Raw genomic sequence first — 23,686 nt, 5'->3', positions numbered from 1 at the left:
GAGAGAGAGAGAGATTTAATATCTTCTTTTTAGTTTTTTATTTTTCAATTATTCTTGATATTCAATATTATTTTATATTAGTTTCAGGTGTACAGAAGTACAGTGGTTAGACATTTATATAGTTTATGAAGTGATCACCCCGATAAATTGATTATCCACCTGGCACCATACATAGTTAATCTAATATTATTGATATATTCCCTATGTTGTACTTTACATCCCCTTACTATTTTGTAACTACCAATTTGTACTTCCTAATTCCTTCCCCTTTTCCTCCCAGCCCCTCAACCCCCTTCCCATCTTGCAACCATCAGTTCTCTGTATCTATAAATCTGTTTCTGTTTTGTTTGTCCATTTACTTTGTTCCTTATTCCACATGTAAGTGAGATCATATGGTATTTCGCTTCCTCTAACTTATTTCACTTAGCATAATACCCTTTAGGTCCATTCATGTTCTTGTAGATGGTAAGATTTCATTCTTTTTTATGGCCACATGACAGTCCATTGTAGATATGGACCACATCTTCTTTATCCAATTATCATATTTTTTTCTTTTTCTTTTTTAATTAGTTTCATGGGTACAAAACACTGTAATAGTTAGGAATTTATCAATTATTCCCTTCACAAAGTGATAACTCCCCTCCCCCAATCTACTACCCCTCTGACATCACATACAGTCAAGGTCTGTGGTCTTCTCTGCTATCATTACATCTGTTAGTAGTATCTTCCCTGATGCATAAGGAGATTTGATTTTATATTAACCTATTAATAGAGTTCACAATGATAATTAATAACAATTTTTGATCAGCACAACAAAAAACAAAATTATAAGTTTTTAACCCTTTCATTGTGGACTAACTAGTTATGGTAACCCTGAATTCTAACCCACATTTTAAATCCCAGTTGAGTCTGAGAATAGAGGGTTATTTACAAAAATGGACGTGTCATGGACCTACAAAATGGGCTTGTCTTTGTCTATTTCTTTTAGATTTTTAAGGCTTTCATTGAAATGCACGTGTGAGAGTAGACAGAGTATATCAGCTGCATACTGATATTTAGCTTAATCTAATGAGAAGCAGCAGAGTAGAAGATGATAGCTATAGTCAGAGGAATTAACTTTGATAAATGTGAATGTCACTACTGCAAATTTAATTGGAATTGATGAATTTGTTGAACATGGTGTGTTGCCTGATCTCCGATAGAATGCATAGGGAAACTTGATTTTATAACACACGAATATTTTGTCCTTTTTAGATTTCAATTAATATTCTCATGTAACACTTCTATTTAAATAGAAGCCAGTGTACAAGGTCTGACAGTTAGGTTCACAAACTCATCCTAGAAAAAGTGCAACATACCTCATTGCTGCATATCACTATGGTCACCTTTGAAGTCCTCCCCTTGGGAAGCTATGCACCAATGCCAGCACCTAGTCCACCCTTCAAAGCCATTTTGGAACTTTTTCTGGAATGGCCATCAGAGTTGTCATCGTATTACCCTTGATGCCCTGAATGTCATCAAAATGTCTTCCTTTCAGTATTTCCTTTCTCTTCGGGTAAAGAAAAAAGTCATTGGGGGCCAGATCAGGTGAGTAGGGAGGGTGTTCCAATACAGTTACTTGTTTACTGGCTAAAAACTCCCTCACAGACAGTGCCGTGTGAGCTGGTGCATTATCGTGATTCAGGAGCCATGAATTGGCGAAAAGTTCAGATTGTTTTTGTCTAACTCTTTCATGCAGCCTTTTCAGCACTTCTGAATAGTAAACTTAGTTAACTGTTTGTCCAGTTGGTACAAATTCATAATGAATAATCCCTTTGATATCAAAACAGGTTAGCAATGTCGTTTTGACTCTTGATTTGGACTGATGGAACATTTTTGGTCATGGAGAATTGGCTGACTTCCACTGTGTACTTTGACACTTTGTTTCAGGGTCGTATTGGTGCACTCATGTTTCGTTACCAGTGAAAACATGGCCCAAAACATCGTATTGGCTCTCCATAAGGTCTTGGCAAACTTCGACTCTTCCTTGCTTTTGTTTATTGGTAAACTCCTTTGGGACCATTTTTACACATACCTCTCTTATGCCAAGATTTTCAGTTAAGTTTTTCTTGACTGTTTCTATATCAATGTTTATTTGGTCTGCTATACTTCTCACAGTCGGCTGATGATTTTGACACACAATTCAACACATTTTTGCAATGTTTTCTTCAGTTCTGCTCATTACTGGCCTCCCTGACCTCTCTTCATCAGTGACGCATTCTCTCCCCTCAGAAAAACGTTTATTCCATTTGTACACTGCCGTTTTCTTCATGGTGTTATCCCATAAACTTGGACTAACATGTCTCTGATTTTACTTTCACTCTTGCCAAGTTTAACAAGAAATTTAATGTTTGTTCGTTGCTCTAATTCAAGTTCAGACATTCTCACGATGACACACAGCAACAATAATACACGTCACTCAGCAAGACACTGCCACACATTGAGACGAACACAGCTGTGAGACACTTATATACCAAGGTTACGAAACCTTACTGAGCTGTTTGTACAGTGCTGCCAATGTAAGTGCACTGTGGTAAGTTTGTGAACTTAATTGTTAGACTTCGTATGTTCTGAGTAACATAAGACATTTTTGTTGTCCATGTTACATAGTGCACAACCATAGTCAATCTAGTAATTGCGATATTCTATCTGCTAAGATTATGGGTAAAGATTAAAATCCATCTTCACAAAACTAAAACCTCAACATTCAGTTTTGTTCAATCTTTTTGCTTGGGACTGGGGCACATGTTGAACCTCTGGGCACCTCTCATTGTATCCTGGGAACGTGATTAACCTGGACCTTCACAGACAGCTGTTGTTTTTCTAATCTTTTAACATTTGTTTTTGCAGTGTTCTAGGTGCCATTTTCATAGCATAACAGAAACAACGTATTTGAGTGCCGATATATTATTTTTGTACTTTGTGAATTTCTCAATTAAGATACAAATAGCCAAATAGTATATGGATAATAATTATTAACATGGTTATCTATCAGAAAGTACAGTTGAGTTCCAAAAATGTATCATCAACTACAATAGAAAAGCACTCATCTTCTCCCCATTTCTAAACCTCATCTAATGGTTTCCATGTCTTGGATATGGAGTAAACAAGAGTGAAGTGCAGAAAAACAAGGGGTCAAAATAGGAGCAACAGGGATTGAGGAGAGAAGTCTAAGGTAAGATAGGGATTATGAAGCTGAAATGAACAGGGGGACTAATAAGCACTGGTGTAAAGAAATGAGGACTGGTAGTCAAGTGTCACTTTCTATTTATTTTTACGTGAGTTATGTGGGGGTTCATAACCCTGGATTTACCCATACTTCAGTGAGATCAGCTGAGAAAAGGGAAAGGAGGAAAAGGAAACTCCTACCTGACATGCATATAGGGGCAATGTTGACACATACCTGGTAAGCAAATTAATTATATATAGGGAATTGGCTCTTAGGCATTTTGCTAATAAACATCCCATTTTCTTTTTTTAAATTAAAATGCTACTCAAACACCTTTTCTATAACTTTTTCCTCCAAATAAATTGAATTTCTAATTCTCTAAGCTGTCAAGAAATACATTTTGGAAGTTACTTGCATTTCTATAAAGCACAGTTGATACATGAAAATAAAACTAGATCACGGCTTCTTATTCTTTCATGTAAATTGTGAACATCTAGGGTTACTCATATTTATTTGGTTGGTACAAATTATTAACTCTCTCTTAAAACCACTATATTTAGTTTTCTTGAATGATCAATTATTATAACAATATGTGGTGTAATAACCAATCATAAATATCTTGGTGGCATATAATAATAAGAATTTACTGGATTTGCCATGTATACTGTGCTCCAGTGTATAATGTATACCCATGTTTTTGGCCCAAACTTTCAGGGGGAAAAAATCTTCCGTTTTAATTTTTTTATTCAAATTTTTATTTGTTTACATTTAGGTACTTGTTTTTTGTATTATAAAGGAATTTTAGTATTTATTTTTTACTATATTATGGTACAAGAAATTTTATGTAACAAATAATTGCAAAACACAAGAATCAATACAAGGTACAAGAAATTGTATGTACCAGTAACAAATTCACAATATTTACGCATCACAGAAGGCCAAGAACTCTTCATCATTGCAAGTTCGTTATAAGTTCAACAAAACCAATTATCGTATTCCAGGGTATCATTTTGCATACAGATATCGTTATTGATTTCTAGAGTTACTCTTTTAACTCATAAGCCTAAATAAAAGAATTAAAAACATTTATATAGATATGGAATTATTACTACTCACGTATAATGAGCATCCTTATGTTTTCCTCACAAATTTGGGCAAAAAAAGTGAGTATTACACATGGCATAATATGGTACTTCATTTATGTCTGAGGTTGGCTGATCTAGGCTAAGCTTGATTGTTGTGATTTTCCTCGGGCAGCTCTGCTCTACATGTCTTTCATCTCTCTCCTGAGGTCAACAGGCTAACCTGGGCATGTTTTCTCATGATAATGGCATAAGTGCATAAAAGAGTGTGTCTGGACTTGGCACACATAAATTCTGCTATAATTCTATTGGTCAAAACAAGTCGTGTTCTAATGTAAAATCAAAGGGTTGGGAAATAGACTTCAAGTGTTTAACAGGGAAAACTACAAAGTCACATTGACAATGACCTGGAATCAAAGAGGAAAGACGAATTGGGGCCATTAATGTAATCTACCACATCTTGTAATCTCAAATGTGACACATCTTCTCCATTTCTCTTTTCAGATGTACATGCATACATATGTACACATAAATATATACACATATGTACATGATATCGTTAATAAAAATAGTATTTTCTGCTAAATATACAACTTTTAGAGGAAACCGGTTGGTTAAGGGAGGAAGGCAATAGCAGACAAACTAACCTGACAACCTGAATTAATTTCTGTGATCAGTGGATTCTCTCTCTCTCTGTCTCTCTGTCTCTCTGTCTCTCTGTCTCTCTCTCTCTCTCTTTCTCTGTCTCTCTGTCTGTCTCTGTCTCTGTCTCTCTCCTCTCTCTCTCTCTCTCTCTCTCTCTCTTTCTCTCTCTCTCACACACACACACACACACACACCTACATATGCTTATTTGAAGTTGTAGTACATAAGAACAAGACGTTTAAAAGTATCCAAATAACCTTCTTGGATAAGACATTTTTCAGTAGTTTCTTTGAATATCAGTCATATAGATAACTCTCGTTTCTTTTTACAAAAAAAAAATTATAAAATGAATTTCAGTTGTTGGAGAGATGGCATTGGGAAATTGCCTTGAATAAATCAGCAGCATAGAGGGGGGCAAGCCCCCACACTCAGTAGGCATATCTTTCTCAGAATCCTATGTACTGCAGAGATAGATAAGAAAATGCCTTTAAGGAAATCTCAACCCAGCCTTGCTCAGGTACCTGAGTCACTCTTTTAACATTGCCAGTGTGACACTTTCAATTTTTCAGAGCTCAGATAAATCACCAACCTCACAGAGCTATGAGGATCATACCTTGTTCTGCAACGCCACCAGATCTCACTGCCCTCTCCAGCCCAGTCACAGAAGGCAGAAGTTACTCATCAAATAATTTTCTCTCCCTCAGTTCTGACCTCCAGTCATTGCTTTTCTTAGCTCTCAGTGCATCCCCTCTGTATTCTAGACCCCCTTTTTTTGCTTAGGTCCTCATTACCATTTCTTGAGCTATTGAAAAAATATCCCCAAAAGAACCTCTCTCCTCTCTCTCCTCTTCTAATCTAACCCATCCTGTATACTATTCCAATAGTCTAATTACCCGCCTCCGGGAAACACCTATACACATGCACATCCAAAAAGTTCTACGGTTCTGAACATCCTGGCTTTATTCTGATCCTTCTGTTTACCCAGTTATATCTCCCAACCCCTACCCATATACTTGCAGCCTAGAGTGACCAGCTCATCCAGTTTACCTGGACATTCCAGGTTTTAGCAATGAAAACCCCACATCAGTTCTAGGCAAACCTGGATGGTTGGTCACTCCAACTCACAAAAATGCACACCCCTCACCCCCCACACACAAACACCACACAATTTATTTATTGAATACTTGTTGAACACCTAATATGTGCCAAGCCTTGTTCTGGATACTGGAGGTTCAGCAGTAAACCAAAAGACCAGGTATTTTCTTATAGGTCTCAAAATTCTAATAGGAAAAAACAAATGTTACACAAATAAAAGATACATAAATATGTCAATGGTGATATCTGCTGTGAAGAAAAATAAAGCAAGGGAGTCTTTGAAGAAGTGGGTGGGCTGCTAATATTTTTACAGGGGAAGAAGGATATTTTCTCTGGTAAAACTTCTACATACATTTTACAATTAATAGCTTTCATGTCTCCTCATGTGCCCTAAAGTATTCATTCTTTCCCTCATTCATTAACGTATTTTTTCACACCGCAAGTTTTTTGTTTTTATTTATTTTTCATTACTGTCGACATACAATATTATATTAGTTTCAGGTCACAGCACAAGTTTTACTGCAGCGCCTACTATCCACTAGACATGGTGTTAGAAATTGGTGACAAAAAAGTGAATGAAACTCACTCCCCACTGTCATGGTCATTATAGTTAGGTGCAAGAAAAACCTGAACCAATAATCACACAAAAACATTTATAATTGTAAATTTTGATAAGTAATAAGAAGGAACTGAATGGGAAATGATGGGTATTTACAGCAGGATCTAATTTTGATTCTGGAGTTAAGGATTTTTTCAGAAGAATTCATAGTTGAGTCCCTCAAAAAACTGGTAGAATTAGCTAGTGGAAGCGTGTCAAGGAGGAAAAATGTTCTAGGCAGAGGGAGGAATACATGTGAAGCTCTGAGGAAGGGAAAATAAAAGCTTATTCTGGATCAGAAAGCCCATCTGCACGAAGCACAATGAGTGATAGGAGTGGTGGGTGACTACCTTTGATTGAGGAAAGAGTAGAGGCTAAATCAGGGAGGGCCTTATAGTTCAAAGTATCTTGGTCTTGGGTGCGCGTTGGAATTGCTTAGGGTTTTATAAAATCTCATTGACTGGTTCCCTTCTCAGAGATTCTGGTTTGGGGTACCGATTGGTCATTAGATTTTTAAAAGTTTCCTGTTGTTGAATATTTTTCTCATATGAGTATTTAACCTTTCACCTGTTTCCTCAGATAGGAAAATACTCCATTCCAGGTTTTACTTACTGGAACCCTACATATTTTTCCCAGGTTCAAGTGCTATCTTTTCTTGGAGGTTTTTCCTCCTTCCCCAGCTGAAGATAGCCTCTTGTTTCTCTTTGCCCTTTGATGTCTTGTTTAGATACAGTGCTAAAGAGCATCAGAAACTAACATTCTAATTAACTTTGCAGACAACATTGAACTGTCTTTTTCACCCATCAATTTCCTTGTTTGTCTTTGCCTCATTTCCATCCTCCTTCCTGCCCCTCAAAAACTTAGTACATAGACTTGACTGCTATAAATATTAGGTATGAGTTTATTAAATTGAATAGACTACCACCTTTAGAGGAGACAAATGCACAAGACAGTACAATATCTCTAAATCTTGGATTTACATTCATGAGGTTGAATAAGTTTACATTCAGTCACATTATTTAGCTGTCTTTGAGATAAGCACAGGCAAATGTAATTGTCATTTTTGATTTAGTGTTCTAAGCAGAGATGAAAAAATATGCTATTCTGCAGACTCTAAATTTGATCTTACTTTAATGGTTTTATTTTCCATTATAACTTTTTAAAAGTTGGGAATAAACATGCCAAACTCTTCTTTATTCATATTTTTCTGATGAACCATACATCTAAATAGTGTTCATTTGCTTTAGATGTTCTGGTGTCATTTTTAGTTAGCGCCTCTGATCTTGTTAAAGGCAGAATCCATTTTTATTTTTTAATCGAGAATTCTGTCTTTGATAGTGAATTACTGAGAAAGGAATAGATAAAACCTGAACTATCCAGAGGGAATTTCCCGGGTCTGCTTTGTGGAGATAGCCCAACATTAGGCAGGGTTATTAATCATGCCTTTCTTTATGGACCTCAAGTTTTTATTCTTGCTCCTATTGTTGAAGAAAAGCAAAATCACTTAAATGAAAACTCAGTTATTTTATATCAGACATTTTTTCATGAAAATTTGACATGTATTATTAACTCAGTAACCTATAAGCACAGATGAGGAGAGAAAGGCAGAATAATATTTCCATTCTAAAATTGCTGTATCAATTTGACTACCTTTGATTGTAAGTAGAACAAAAATAAACACAAAGAAATGTTTAAGTATGGAAATATTTTATTTCACTGACCAAAAAGGTAGCTCCAGAGTTGGTTATTTCAGACGCTCAAAGATACCTTTAAGGATCAGGCTTTCCAATATCCTTTAGCCATCCTTCCTGTTTCAAGGAGGTCCTCAGGCTAATTCCCTTCATAAGATGGCCGCCACAGTTTCAAGCATCATATCCAAACATGACAATATCCAGAGAAACATTCTGTAGCCTTCTTCACTCTCCTTTAAAAAAGCAAGGAAACACTTCTTCCAAAGTTGCATTCTCCTTTGCCACTCAGAAGGCCTCCTCTCCCTGTTTCACTCACTAGAATTATGCAACAAGTCCATGTCCAAAGCAAAGGAAGTGGTACCACCACTATGGATTCTATCCAAACAAGGACCGTCTCGGGGCTCCCAAAACACATGGCCCTGTGGAGGACAGTAGAGACTTGACCAAAACTGAGGAAAAGTAAGAGAATGAGAACAGACAGAGAGGACCAACTAACAGCTGCATGGGGTTCAAGAGGTATGAACCGTGGACCATGATATGTCTTCTTTAAACCAAGAGGTTTTAACATTCAAATCAGAAGCTTTAAAAAGGCTACTTTAAAATTTCATTGACTTCAAAAATATGAGGAAAAGCCTCTATCAAGAAAAGGCAGCTTTCACATTAGTTTGTTCATTTGTTGTACTAAAACATTGGAAACAGTCCTGGCCTAGAGAGTTTTAAATAACCAAGTCTTAAAAAAAAAAAGTTAGCAGTGGTCTCTGGGTTCCTTTCTCCTACTGTTGTTGTGCAATTTTTTTATTGAAAGAAATCTTAGCATTGTGGACATTCTTTATTTTTTACTTTTTCATTTGTTTCAGGTGTATAAAGCAACGTACTAGTTAGACATTTAAATCCCTCATAAAGTGATAACCCATCCCCTTAAACCATGTGTGTCTGCAGTATGAAAAGGTGATATTGATGGTAAGTTGGGGAACTGGAGGCATGGCATGAGTCAGGACTTAGGATCAGGGTTTAGAGTTGAGATTTGGGTGAAGGGAGATGAGGTGTTAGAGTAAGAGAGAATGACTCGGACGGGGAAAATGAGTGAACCTAAAATTGGGGGAGAGGTAGGGTTGGAGCTGATTGAGTTGTGGAGCTTCAGGAGGGGAGCAATGCCCAGATTTGACAGTTTACTTCTAAAGGGTTATTGTTACCAAAAAGATTGGTAACTCTATAAAATACTAAAATAGAAAAATCCCTGTCCAGGAGACGATATAGCACATAGTGAGGAAAGGGTTATTCTACCCATTTGCACAAGGAATCGAAAATAACTGTGATGTTTTGGCACCTCAAAAAGTTAAGCACGCTAGCCCAAAGGTGGCTGGATAACGTGGTATGAGCAGCAGTGCCCAGGGAGAGAGACCACTGGGCAGCAGGAGTGGGCATTCTTCTTTCAGTATGTTTTACAGAAGGGGCTGCAAGTCATAAATGTTATGTTTATCCTCTCAGCTAAATAGAAGTTTTTGTTTTAACATTACATCTAGTCAGACATTTTCCCCCCAGTGCTAAATTCTCTTTGCTAGAAATATATTTAGGATTTTTGTGCCAATGTTTATATAATTTTTCTCTTACTGTCCTTGTTCAGTTTTGCTATCAAGGTTATATTAGCCTCATCAAATGAAATAATTAGCTTTGTCTCATTTTTTCTTCTGTGAAACATTTGTGTAATATAGAACATGTAAGTTTGTTGAATATTCAGTAAAGGTTTGCCTGCCCACTCATCTCACCAGTATCACTATTTTATGAAATAGAAAATGCTATTGTTCTGTTTTTCCTACAATTCAGTTTTCTTTTAAATGTTACTGCTATTTTTTCTGTTTCTTCTTGAGTCACTTTTGGCATTTATAATTTTTAGATTATTTATCCCTTTTATTTAATTTTTCCACAATGTTGGGAATATTATTTATATCAGTGTTAAGTTTGAGAATGTTTCATTGCGGGATTATACAAGCCTAATTATTTCTCCAAAGGTAAGATAATGAGCTCTGACATAATGGATGAATAATATAAAGCCATACAATTAATCTGGAAGATGAATCAATGTGGATATATTTTGAGGATCAGGTTTAGTATAGAAGGTTTTAGGGGAGGGAGTGTCAAGAATGATAGTGAGAGTGAAGCATGCTACTATTTGGAAAATACTATAGCTGCTGGTCTAACAAGTGGCAGAAGTCTGTGTGGAGCAGTCATATGCACTAGCCAGCCTTTACCTCATCTCTTGCACCCCCAAGGGTGAATTGCAATTTTTATTCATTTAAATAGGAATTTATATGTATTGAAAGAGAGAAGCATTTAAACAGTAATATAGTACAAGGGAAATTCATGGTGAAAGTGAGCTATGTGAAGGCAAGGATTTTTGTCCTTTTTATTTCCTGTTCTGTTCCCAGAGACTGAAATGTGCCTGGCACTTAGTAGGTGCTGAATAACTATTGGAATGAAGGAAAAATTGAAAATCTAATTTAATACTCATACCAACTTCATAGCAAACATTTTCTGTGTGCTTACTCTATATCAGAAACCATTCTAAGTCTTTACATGTGTTAATTTATCTAAATCCCTATGAAGTAGGAAATATTAGATAATAATCACAATTGTGTCTATCTTTATACCAGTTCCATACTGTTTTGATTACTGTGGCTTTGTAATATATTTAGAAATCAAGAAGTATTATATTTCCAGCTTTGTTCTTGTTTCTCAAGATTGATTTGGATATTTGTGGTATTTTGTGGTTCCATATGAATTTTAGATTTTTTTTCTATTTCTGTAAAAAATGACATTGAGGTTTCTATGGGGATTATACTAATGTAGATTGCTTTATGTTGTATGGGCATTTAAAAAGTATTAAGTCTTCCAGTCCATGACATAAATGCCATTCCGTTTATTTGTATCTCTTTCATTTCTTTTATCAATTTTTTGATAGTTTTCAGTATACAAGTCTTTCATCTCCTTAATTAAATTTATTCCTAAGTATGTTATTCTCTTTGGTGGTATTATAAATACGATTATTTTTTAAATTTCCTTTTCAGCTAGTTCATAAAGTGGTTTTTTGCATGTTGGTTTTGTACCCTGCAACTTTACTAAAATGGTTTAAGATGGTGCAAAAGTAATTGCAGTTTTTGCAATTATTCTAACCTTTTAAATCGCAATTACTTTTGCACCAACCTAATAGTATTTCTAACAATGTTTTATGGAGTCTTTAGGGCTTTCTATATAAAAGATCATGTCTTCTGCAAATGGGCAGTTTTACTGCTTCCTTTCCTATTTGGATGCCTTTTATTTCTTTTTCTTGCCTAATTTTTCTGCCTAGGACTTCCAGTACTGTGCTGAATAGATGTGGTGAGAGCGGGCATCCTTGCCTTGTTCCTGATCTTAGAGGAAAAGCTTTCAGGTTTGTTTTTGTTTCTGTTTTTGTTTTTAACATTGTACGTGATGTTAGCTGTGGGCTTTTTATATATGACCTTTATTATGTTGAGGTATTTTATTTATGTTCCTAAATTTTTGAGAGTTTTTATCATGAAAGGGTGCTGAAATTTGTCATCTACATTTTCTGCACCTATTGGGATGATCATGTGGTTTTCATTCTTTGTTTTGTTAATGTGATATACCACATTGATTGATTTTCACATTTGAACCATCTTTGTATCCTAGGGATAAATCCCATTTGGTCATGTTGTGTGATCCTTTTAATGTGCTGTTGATTTCAGTTTGCTAGTATTTTGTTGAGGATTTTTGCATCTGTATTCACCAGGGATATTTTCCTGTAGTTTTATTTTCTTGTGGTATCTTTATCTGGCTGTAGTTTCTGGGTAATGCTGGACTAATAAAATGAGTTTGGAAGTTTCCCTCCTCTCAACTTTTTGGAAAAGCTTGAAAAGGATTTGGCTTTAATTCTCCTTCAAACATTTGGTAGAATTCACCAGTGAAGCCATTTGGTCTGTATCAGTCACAAAAAGATAAAAAATCATTCCACTTATATGTTGTATCTAGAGTATTCAAATTCATGGAGATAGAAAGTAGAATAGTGGTTGCTAGATGCTAGGGGGTGGAGGGAATGGGTGGTTGATGTATAATGGATATAGAGTTTTAGTTTTGCAAGATAAAAAGATTGGCTGCACAACAATGTGAATGTACTGAACACTACTGAATTATACACTTAAACATAATTAAGATGGTAAATTTTGTGTTATGTCTATCTTACCACAGTTAATGTTTTAATATGTATGACTCTGCTAATGAGACATAGGTGAGATTTCTTTGCAAAATTTATTCTGATAATAAAAAATAAAAACAAGTAGTTAGTTATGTCACTGTTTCTTCCAGCTTTATTTCAGATGTGAAAATTAGCTAGAATATGTACTAGAATTACTCTGTCTTTATTTTAACTATGAATTCAGCCTTAATAAACCTGTCCAGTGATACTCTAAGCCCAAATCAATTAATGTTTCCTGTGATACCCATCTCAGAAGAATCCCTTTTTTTTAGTAGAATTCTGTAACTATTGCTACGCTAATCCAGGTAGCTATACATGTGTTTACCTCTAGAGTTTAATGTCAAGGATTATCTTTTAGATAACTTTGTTTCCTTTGTTCTTAGGATTGTGTCAGACACAGTGCAGGCAGGTAATAAAAGTTTACTGAAGTCATTGAACAAACATTCCTTAAGCAATTAATATATAGAAAGACCAAACATAGATGCATTTTTAAAATGTTTCCTTTATTTAGTACAAGTAAAGGCTTCACACAGAAAATAATCTAAAACTTAACCACAATGTTATTATTGATCAACTAGCTTTAATATGTTTTATTCAAAAAAGTTTGATATTTAGTAGAAGACAAAGTAATGATTTAGATTATGAGAAAAGAATGCATCATTTTGTAATTGCAAGTCTCTGAAAGATAGAGGTGCATGTTTTAGACACATTCTTCCTGGTGCCTTTGGATATACACCATACTTGGTAGTACTGATTTTTACAATTCAACCTGGAAAGTGTCTTTTCTGCCTAGAAAAATGTTCTTGTAACTTGTAGGACAGTTACAAATACGTTAATGGTTGTAGCTAAGTGTAGCTGCTAAGTTAGCTATACGGGAATATAAAGTTTATAGTAATTGCTGATGTCACATTGGCTTATACACAATAACAGCAATGAAGTTATTGTCTATAAACCAGTGTGGCATCAGCAATTAGAAAAAACTGTAATGTACATCTAAGAAACTGTTACAAATAGGCACATATCACTATTTTTACACTGAGTTTGAGTCCAAGCATCCTTAATAATTGTATGTTACCTTATGTCCCCATCTATATTGTATTAATTGAATATGTGTTCTATTGTTTATGGAAGTTTAAGTGGTATCAGCATTTCTTAAATTTACATCTTTGGGAAAACATCCAATTTATTGAGAAATATAATTCTTAATTTTAGTTCTTAAAAAAATGTCTGTGAGCACAGTGTTTTAAAAAGATGAGGGCCAAGAGGAACCCATGTCAGGGTTTAATGAAAGGGAGATGCATCAGCTGATCAGATTCAGAATTGTGAGATTGTCCTTTTACATTTTACCAGCTAACACAAAAAAACTACGGAACTTATCACTTGAACATCAAGCAAATGTTTTTTTTTTATTAATTAAAGTTTATTGGGGCGACAATTGTTAGTAATGTTACATAGATTTCAGGTGTACAATTCTGTATTACATCATCTATAAATCCCCTTGTGTGTTCACCACCCAGAGTCAGTTCTTCTTCCATCACCATATATTTCATCCCTTTTACCCTCATCTCCCCCCCACTTACCCTGTGGTAACCGTTAAACTATTGTTTGTGTCTATGAGTTTTTGTTTCTTCATTTGCTTGTCTTGTTCCTTTGTTGTTTTCAGTTTTATATCCCACACATCAGTGAAATCATATGGTTCTCGACTTTTTCTGTCTGAGTTATTTCACTTAGCATTATAATCTCAAGATCAATTCATGTTGTTGCAAATGACACTATTTCATCTTTTCTTATGGCAGAATGGTCAAGCAAAAATTAAAGCTTAAAATTGTTATTTGGATTTTTCATGTTCAATAAATATACAATAATTATAGTGATCAGAAACACTGAATTTATGATAAGAGAATAATTTATAGAACGCTGTGGGTCCCTACTTGGAGAAGCTAGTAGGACCCCTTTCATGATCTCTGATTCATTTAAAATATGCGTAGTAAGAGGTAGTCATGAGGATCATCTGTCCTTATGAGTAGTAGATTAATTATCCTATGACATGTTTTGACTTAAGCTCTCACTGAATTCAGAACCAGGGTTGGAATTGGGGATTGTCCATGATAACTTAATTGAGTATATAAGAGGTTTAAAAAACTGCTTAGAAGCATTTTTAAAACATCATGACGTTTGTGTAACTTTATGAAGTGATGGATTGTATGGTTGAGGTTGTTCTAATCACATAAACCCAGAGAATATGGAAAAGAGACATAGAGTGTTGGGAGAGTGGTACTGCATTGATTGAAAACAGACAGCTATAATTATTTCAGTGGCAGAAACTGAGTAATTTGGAAGGAAACATAAGAAATATTCACAGATCTAGAATCAGGCAGTGTGTTCTCTCCCCATTACCTACCACCAGGAAAGAGTTTGAGACAAGAGTATTGGCTAGAATTGAAAACCCAGACACTAGTGCCTATGGTTGCCAGCTTCTTACTGTAAGATTAGCGTGGAGAAGGTATCTGGGGCTGTGATTATTATGCTATTACTTCCATACCCTAAAAAGAGCAGAAAGCTTCTTGGACTTTACTTTAGCCCTATTATAAATGTTACTATAATGTAAGTTTCAGGTAGGTGGGGCCTTTATTTTATTCACCGTTGTGTCTTCGGCAAATGCAACACTCCTGGGAACATAATTGGTAGACCCACATTTTTGTTGAGTGAATTAATAAATTAACATGGACTTACTTACTCCTTGTTGGTAGCTCTTTCAAGAGAGGAATGTAAACTAACTGGTCAGCATTTGCAAGTGGGAATTCTGAGTGAGAGAACCCAAAGTCATTTATATAACTTGCAAATACATATGAGTGATGGAACACCCCAATGCTGCAAAATATATCAGAAACAAGCATTTTAGAGAGACTATGTATTAGATTAGGATTCATGTAATTTGGTGACTAATGAGAAAAAAGGCTTGAATCCAAATTAAACAATTATTTCCTTTTTTTTCTTTTGTACCTCTAACCTGGATTATGCTGGGTATCATCAGCCCACAGAGGGAAATCTGTTGCTTTCTGCCTCTTTTTCCAAAGTCAAAAAACAAAGTCTATGTATAAATTACAGTAAATCCATATCATGGTCTTAATGATGTTGTAAAGGAATCTTATTGTATTCCTGGAAATTGTGTGTGTGTGTGTGTTTATTTGATGAGGAAGGAGGTGGTACTCAAATTTCTGTTTCACTGGCTACCTTCGTCTGTTGCCTGTCTCTGTTATTATCCTTAATTGATCAGTTCTCATCAACTTCTACTATAGGACCCTTGTCCCTTATTCCCTGGACATTATTTGTGATTTCATCTCTGCTATATTCTTCACTACTTGTTGCCAAAATTTCCATCATTAAATGATGCTGCTGAATATTGACAAAATAAAATTCATTATAAACAAAACCACTATGTCAGAATCTCATGAGCAACTTATGAAAAATAGAAATGAAAATATTGTTTTCAGTACAATTTTAGAGAAAACCTTGGGAGAAACTTTAGTAATTAAATTAGGGGAGAAATGTAATATGTTTATAAATTAGAAGAAACAGTAATATATTTTAGACACCTATTGAATATTTTGTTTTTTCTCTATTTCCATTTCTGTTGCTTATCAACAGAAACAATGGAGCTTAAAAATATTAGCTTAAGCATTTGAGTATGGAAATGATAACATGAACAGAATTATTAAGTAGGGCTGATTTGGCTGAAGACAAAAGATTTATGTGCAAAAAGAGTAAAAATAAAGTCATAATATTGTATTAGAAGTTGTAGGAGATGAATTTATATTATGCAATATGTGTATTTTCTAAGGATTACATGTATCTTATAGCTGTTATACATTTGGAAAATAAACTACAGAAAAGTAAATTTAATCTGAAGTGTATTCCCAGTACCAGTGACAGATATGGTACATTGATCAGTTCATTTGATATTTGTTTCACAATTAAATTTTCATAGCAGCGACAGGCAAAAATGATCCCAGATCTCTTGACTTCCAGTGTAGCGTCCCTCCTAATACCCAAGTTGCTTTACTAACATTATCACTTGTGATAACTTTTGTCCAAGACGAAGTTAGAGCATTTCCGTGTCTAGGGGAGAAGGCCAAGAAGAACAACTCTAACACAGGATGTCGGGTACCAGCAGCATCAACATCCCCTGGGGACTTGTTAAAAAGGCAGAAATCTGAGGCTCCACCCCAGACCTAGTGAATCTGACTGCATTTTTAAAAAGATCTGCAGGTGACTAATATGCGCACTAAAGCTTCTTAAGCAATAGTATAGAAGATTATGGGAAGGCACTCAGTAAAATCTGCCTGTGTGTAAGATGTGCAGGAGAGTGAAAGGATGCATATGGAAAGTGCCAGACAAAGTAAAGCAAACATAGGCAATAATACAGAAGAATTAAAATATATGGCAAATTTAGAGACCTCAAGATAGTAGGAAGTGGCTATACTAAAACAGGGTGCATAGGTGAAAATGTGTAAAAATATTTGTAAATATTGACATGTACATGTACACACATAATTGTCATTGTTTTTATTATTTATAAAGGAGTGTTGGACATTTATCACTTATGAGCACTAGTTGGATGATTTATTCAACAAATATTATTGAGCACCTACAATATGTCAGGCAGCGTTCTAGGTAAATATGACCAGTATTTGGGAACAAGTAGCATGGACAACAGATGAAGAAATGACAAAAAAGAAAGCAGAGAGATGAGTTTAAGATCTGTAGTAATCCAAGTAAAAAACAATGAAAGTTAGAACCAAGTAATTGACTAAGGAAATGGAGGAACGAAGAATAAATTTAAGAGATATTTGAGATACGGACTCACTATGACTTCTTGACTGATCGACTTAGAGGAGAATGGTGTCCAGACAAGTTTTGGGTTTCTGCATTGAAGAACAAAGATCAATTTATATTTATATTTTTAAATAAAATCAATGATAATAATAAAAATACTTAACCTAGCATTAATTAATTCCTGCCAAATCAAGAACTGTGTTAAATGTTCATTTAAATCTCACAACAGCTTTTTGAGTTAATACAAATTTATTTCCTTTGTACAGATGAAGAAAGTAAGACTCAGTGATTACCTTGTTACTAAGCTAAGAAAAGCAAAGCAATGCAAAGCTAAACATAGTCATACCATGCCATCTAGCAATCAGACCTCTAGATACTCACCCAACTGATTTGAAAACTTCTACCACACAAAAACCTGCACATAAATATTTAGATCAGCTTTATTCATAATTGCCAAAAACCAAAAGCAACCAAGATATCCTTCAACAGGTAAATGGATAAACAAACCATGATTCATCCATACAATTGAATAATATTTAGTGATAAAAAAGAATGAGCCATCAGGCAAACAAAGACTGGGCGATTCTTAATTTTATATTCCTAAGTAAAAGAAGCCAATCTGAAAAGGCTACATATTGTATGATTCCATTTAATGGCATTCTGTAAAAAGCAAAACTGTAGAGAGAGTAAACAGATCAGTGATTGCCAGGGGTTTTGCAACTGCCCCTCACTGAGGAATTTTTGTTTTTTGATTTTTTTTTTTTTAGAATGGCTTCACTTGAATAATTTTAATACTTTACTTCCAGTTTCAAGTCTCCTTAACTCACAAGGTTACACTTCTTTCTGCACTCTCCTAAGCTAGGCATTATCAATAAATAAGTAGGCCACTTACTAGACACTTTAGCACAATGGACAACACAGAAATGATATCAGTGAGTATCCCCCATTTCCCCTTTCATCAATTCTCCCACCCTTGACTCCTATGTGACTCTCATGGCAAGATGAGCTTCTCCTGGGAGTGGCCGTGGCTTGGTGCAGGTAGATTTGGTACCCAGAGCTCCTCCCCAGTTGTAGCTCAGCTGTCTGTACTAGTTCAGTGCTCTGGGAGGACTTACTGAATCTCAGCAAAATGGAGATAACAATAATAGTTACTTGATTTTTTAATAAAGACTAAAGAAGTTAATATGTATGCAACATTTGGAACAGTGCCTTGTATATTGTAAGTGCTCAGTATATATTAACTGTTATCCAAAATCATCAATTCCAAACCCCACATTTTATCACATTTGACTTCTTTAAAATTGGGTATATTTTATAATTGCTGGCATCTTTGATTCAAAATAATGTGTTATTATCTAAACAGTGTTCTTCTGTTTTTTTCTACATATGAGAGAAACTGTGTGAAGAGAGGAGAGGCCTATACACAGGCCCATACCTGACTCAGTTTTAATTCTTCTTTTAGACAGTCATTAAATGATAAATACATTCACCACAAATCAAATGTTTTCTCACTGAATGCTCACAACAATCCAATAAGGTCAGATATTTTTACAGCCCCATTTCACAGGAATAAACCAAGTTTCAGGGACGTCAACTAATGTGACCATACTCACCCACTGAATAAATCATTGAACCAGCAGCATTCAAACCCAATTAGTCACTAAAGCATTTGCTAATTCCACCATACCTCTAGACCCTGCAGCATTTCATAAAATAACAACAGAGCCTCCCTGGGGGAATTATAAGCATAAATGTCAATTAGAGCAAACCCAATAAAAGGTTTCCATATTACGTTTACAAAACAGAAAACTACTAATTTCTATTAAATTGAGCTGATTTGTTTTCCTGTTGAAAGTGACTGGGGAGCTAAATAATGCTGTTTTATTCATTGGGATGCTTTATGCTTCAGTAGCTGTAAATATTAACAGAATTAAAGACTTTAACAAGAGTCTAATGTGAGTACTCCAAAAAGCTATTCTATCAGGTTCTTAGGCTAGGCAGGTTTTTTTATTTTATTAAAACCTTGTTAGTTTAAAATTTATGGGAAGTATTGATTCTACCTGTTTTTCTAAGCATTCATATGATTTTAGCTTCATTATCTGTTTACTGCAGTTTATACATGCTTAAAACAGATAAAGGTAGAGGTAAACTATTATAATTTAATAGATATAAGCATACTGCAATATACTTAATATTTATCTTTTTAACTCCTCAAAGTCATACTTTGTGATTTTTTTTTTAATTTAAGTATACGAGGTAGGATAATTAAGTTCGCGAACTCATCATACAAAAAGTGCTACATACCTCATTGCTGAATATCACTACGGTCATCTTCCAAGTACTCCTCTTGGGAAGCTTTGCACTGACGCCAGCGCCTAGTCCACCCTTCAAAACAATTTTGGAATTCTTTTTCTGGAATGGCCATCAGAGCTGTCATTGTATTACCCTTGATGTCCTGAATGTCATCAAAATGTCTTTCAATATTTACTTTATCTTTGGGTAAAGAAAGAAGTCACTGGGGGCCAGATCAGGTGAGTAGGGAGGGTGTTCCAATACAGTTATTTGTTTATTTGCTAAAAACTTCCTCACAGACACTGCCCTGTGAGCTGGTACATTGTCGTGATGCAAGAGCCATGAATTGTTGGCAAAAAGTTCAGGTCGTCTAACTTTTTCATGCAGCCTTTTCAGCACTTCCAAATAGTTAACTACTTGTCCAGTTGGTACAAATTCAAAATGAATAATCCATCTGATATCAAAAAAGGTTAGCAACATTGTTTCAACAAGTTCACGAACTTCATTGTCAGAACTTGTAGTTGGTATACAATCTTATATTGGTTATATTAGTTTCCGGTGCACAATGTAGTGATTCGACACTTTTATACCTTACAATGTGATCAATCACCCCACTAATTCTAGTAATTTGTCACCATGCACACTTATCACAATATTATTGACTATATCCCCTTCTCCTTTTCACCCATCCCCCATTCCCTCCCTCTGGTAATCATCCCTTTGGTCTCTGTTTCTTTGAGTCCGTTTTTGTTTTGTTCTGTTTTTTCTCTGCCTGATTTATTGCACTTAGCGTAATTTAAATGAGGGCTTGCCTAGGTCTTTTAAATTTGTCTAATGATAAAAATGTATTCCTGAATAAATAAATAGTATACAAAGATTACAGGGAGTATCTTTTAACCTGCTCAAGATATCAGTTTGTTTCAAGCATCTTACTAATGCCATTCACATGTTTTATTCATATATATATGTATTAATGCAAGGGCCTGCAACCTTTTAATTACCCTCGCGTTGGTTGCCTCATTAAAGTCAGCACCATAACATTTGACTGTGCTGTTTGTTTTCAAAACTTATGTTCCACTATTTTTAGAAATCCAAACCTACTTTCCCACCAGTTAGTACAAGTTAGTAAAATTGATCTTTAATTTCCTTTATTTTCACACATGATGGCCATAGAATATAATGAAATGAAATGTTCCAGATGGAACTTAGGAATAATGGAATACAGAAGTAAGAAAATGACCGTAGAGGCTAATTCTTATGTAAGAAAAATACCTGAGTCCTAGGATTTCAGAGAACTCTGAACTGATTAAGAAGATGCCTAATTACCCAATGACTGGGCCACTTCTAGTCATAACTGAGAGCATATGGTTTATGGAGAAATCAAATGCATGTGCTGAATTCCAGTCATAATGCTATTACTGTGTAAATATCCTTGGTAATTTACTAAAGTCTTTATACTGGTTATGAAACACTTGTACTACATGAACAAGTAAATAATCCACATTTCAGAGACAATCATTTTAATGGAAACTATTTTCCTGATTATAGTTATTCAGCATGAATTAAGAAAGGAATAAAATTTAATACATCAGCTAAGTTTAAAGTCTATGAAATAATATTAAATGCATCATTTACATAGTTATATAAAGAGAAAGTTTACTGGAAAAGCATATTATTTATGCATAGCATAGTAAATGCATTGACTGACTCCTTGGTGGCCTAAAAGAGCTATACTTAGGAATCACAAACTAGAAATTGCATGATCCTTAGTATCAAGGAGTTCAAAGCCTAATGAGGACATCACTGTGAGAAAAGCATTATTGCATTGCAATGTGAAAAATATAATAGTAACAATGATAATGATGGTATCAAAATCATAAAGGAGCATCCAACTACCAGGAAAATCAGAAAGGTCTTCAGAAAAGAGGCAACACTTAGGATTGGCATTAGGATTTAAATTTCATCAGAAAGAAAGAGATAAGATGGTTATATTGAGAACACAATAAGAACAAGTATAGAAGGTATTTGATCAAATAGCATACTAGGCTAATTAAGCTATCTTTCCACTCATTAAAAATCCCAAACACTATTTATAGATGATGCAATACAGAATTGTACACCTGAAATCTATGTAATTTTACTAACAATTGTCACCCCAATAAATTTAAAAAAATCCCAAACACTGAAAAGACTATATAAAATATATGCCACTGAATATATATATATATATATATATGTGTGTGTGTATATATATATATATATATATATATACATATATATATATATATATATATTCAGTGACATATATTATACATAGACACACACACACACACACACATATATATATATATGTGTGTATATATATATATACATATATATATGTATGTGTATATATATATATATATATACATATATATATATATATTCAGTGACATATATTATACATAGACACACACACACACACACACACACATATATATATATACACACACACACACACATATGCATATCTGTGTGTGTGTGTGTGTGTGTGTGTGTATACACCTATAACTTAAATGGTCACCAGTGGACAAGAAAATTTAGAGAAAGCTGAAAAATGGAAAGTAGGATAGGACTGAATCAATACCTTTTCTAGGAAAGCATAAAATACCCAAATTGACAGACGATATAGGAATACTAATAGATGAAAACCATAAAAGAAAGTGCAAAGGTAGTAAAATTTCTGACCCTTAAAATGACACCAACTAAAACTTGCTCAAGATGAGATAAATAATTTTAGTCCAATAACTATTAAAGAAAATGAATTCATAGTTTAATACCTCCTGAAAAACAAATCTTCGGGCCCAGACACTTTTACTGGGAAATTCTCCCAAACATTTAAAGAATAATCAATGCCAATTCAACATTCTAGAAAGTAGAAGAGGAGGAAATACCTCCATTTCACTTTATGAGACCAGTATTACTCTGATACCCAAACATGACAGAGTCAAAAGCCAAAAACAAAAACAAAAACAAAAACAAAACAAAAAATCAAGATCAGATTTCTTCATGACCATGGATCCAAAAATCCTCAACATGATATTAGAAATTTAAATCCAGCAATGTATTTTAAAATATACAAAGTGACAAAGTGAGGTTTATTCCACAAATGTGCTGGACTGGTTCAATATTCAAAAATCAGTCAGTGTCACCTGCATATTAACAGACCAAAGAAGAAAAATCACATGATTATATCAAATGATACAGAACAATAATTTGGAAAAATTTAATACCCATACATGATATTTTTAAAATCTCAGCAAAATAGGATTAGAAAGGAATTTCCTCAAGGTCGTAAAGAGCATCTACCTAAAACCTAAAGCCAATATCTTATTTAATGGCAAAAGATTGGACGTTTTGCCCCTAAAATGGGAAATAAGAAGAGAATGTCCTCTCCATTTTTATTCAGCATACCGTGTTCCCCCGAAAATGAGACCTAACTGGAAAATAAGCCCTAGCATGATTTTTTAGGATGATGTCCCCTGAACATAAGCCCTAATGCGTCTTTTGGAGCAAAAATTGATATAAGAACCGGTCTTATTTTGGGGGAAACACGGTAGTACAGGAAATCCTAGAGAGCAAAATTAGACAAGAAAAGGAAAGTGAATAGCATGCAGTTGGGAAATAAAGAGGTAAAACTGTCCCTATTTGCAGATGACATGATTGTCTACATGAAAAAATCCCAGGGACTCTACTCCTACCCACCCGCAACAAAACATTAGAATAGGCCACTTCAGCAAGGTCCCAGGATACAAGATCAACACACAAAAATCAGTTGTATTTCTATAGGTGAGCAATGAACATGTAGAAACTGAAATTTAAAACAATACCATTTACATTCACTTAATAATAAAATATGTATAAATTTAACAATAAATAAGCAAGACATGTATGATGAAAGCTACACAATTCTGATGAAATAAATCAAAGAAAAGCTACTTAGATGGAGAG

Source organism: Rhinolophus sinicus, chromosome 18 (assembly GCF_057876585.1).
Source record: "Rhinolophus sinicus isolate RSI-liver-muscle chromosome 18, RSI-T2T, whole genome shotgun sequence".
NCBI classification, from domain to species: domain Eukaryota; kingdom Metazoa; phylum Chordata; class Mammalia; order Chiroptera; family Rhinolophidae; genus Rhinolophus; species Rhinolophus sinicus.
This window is presented reverse-complemented; position numbering follows the sequence as displayed.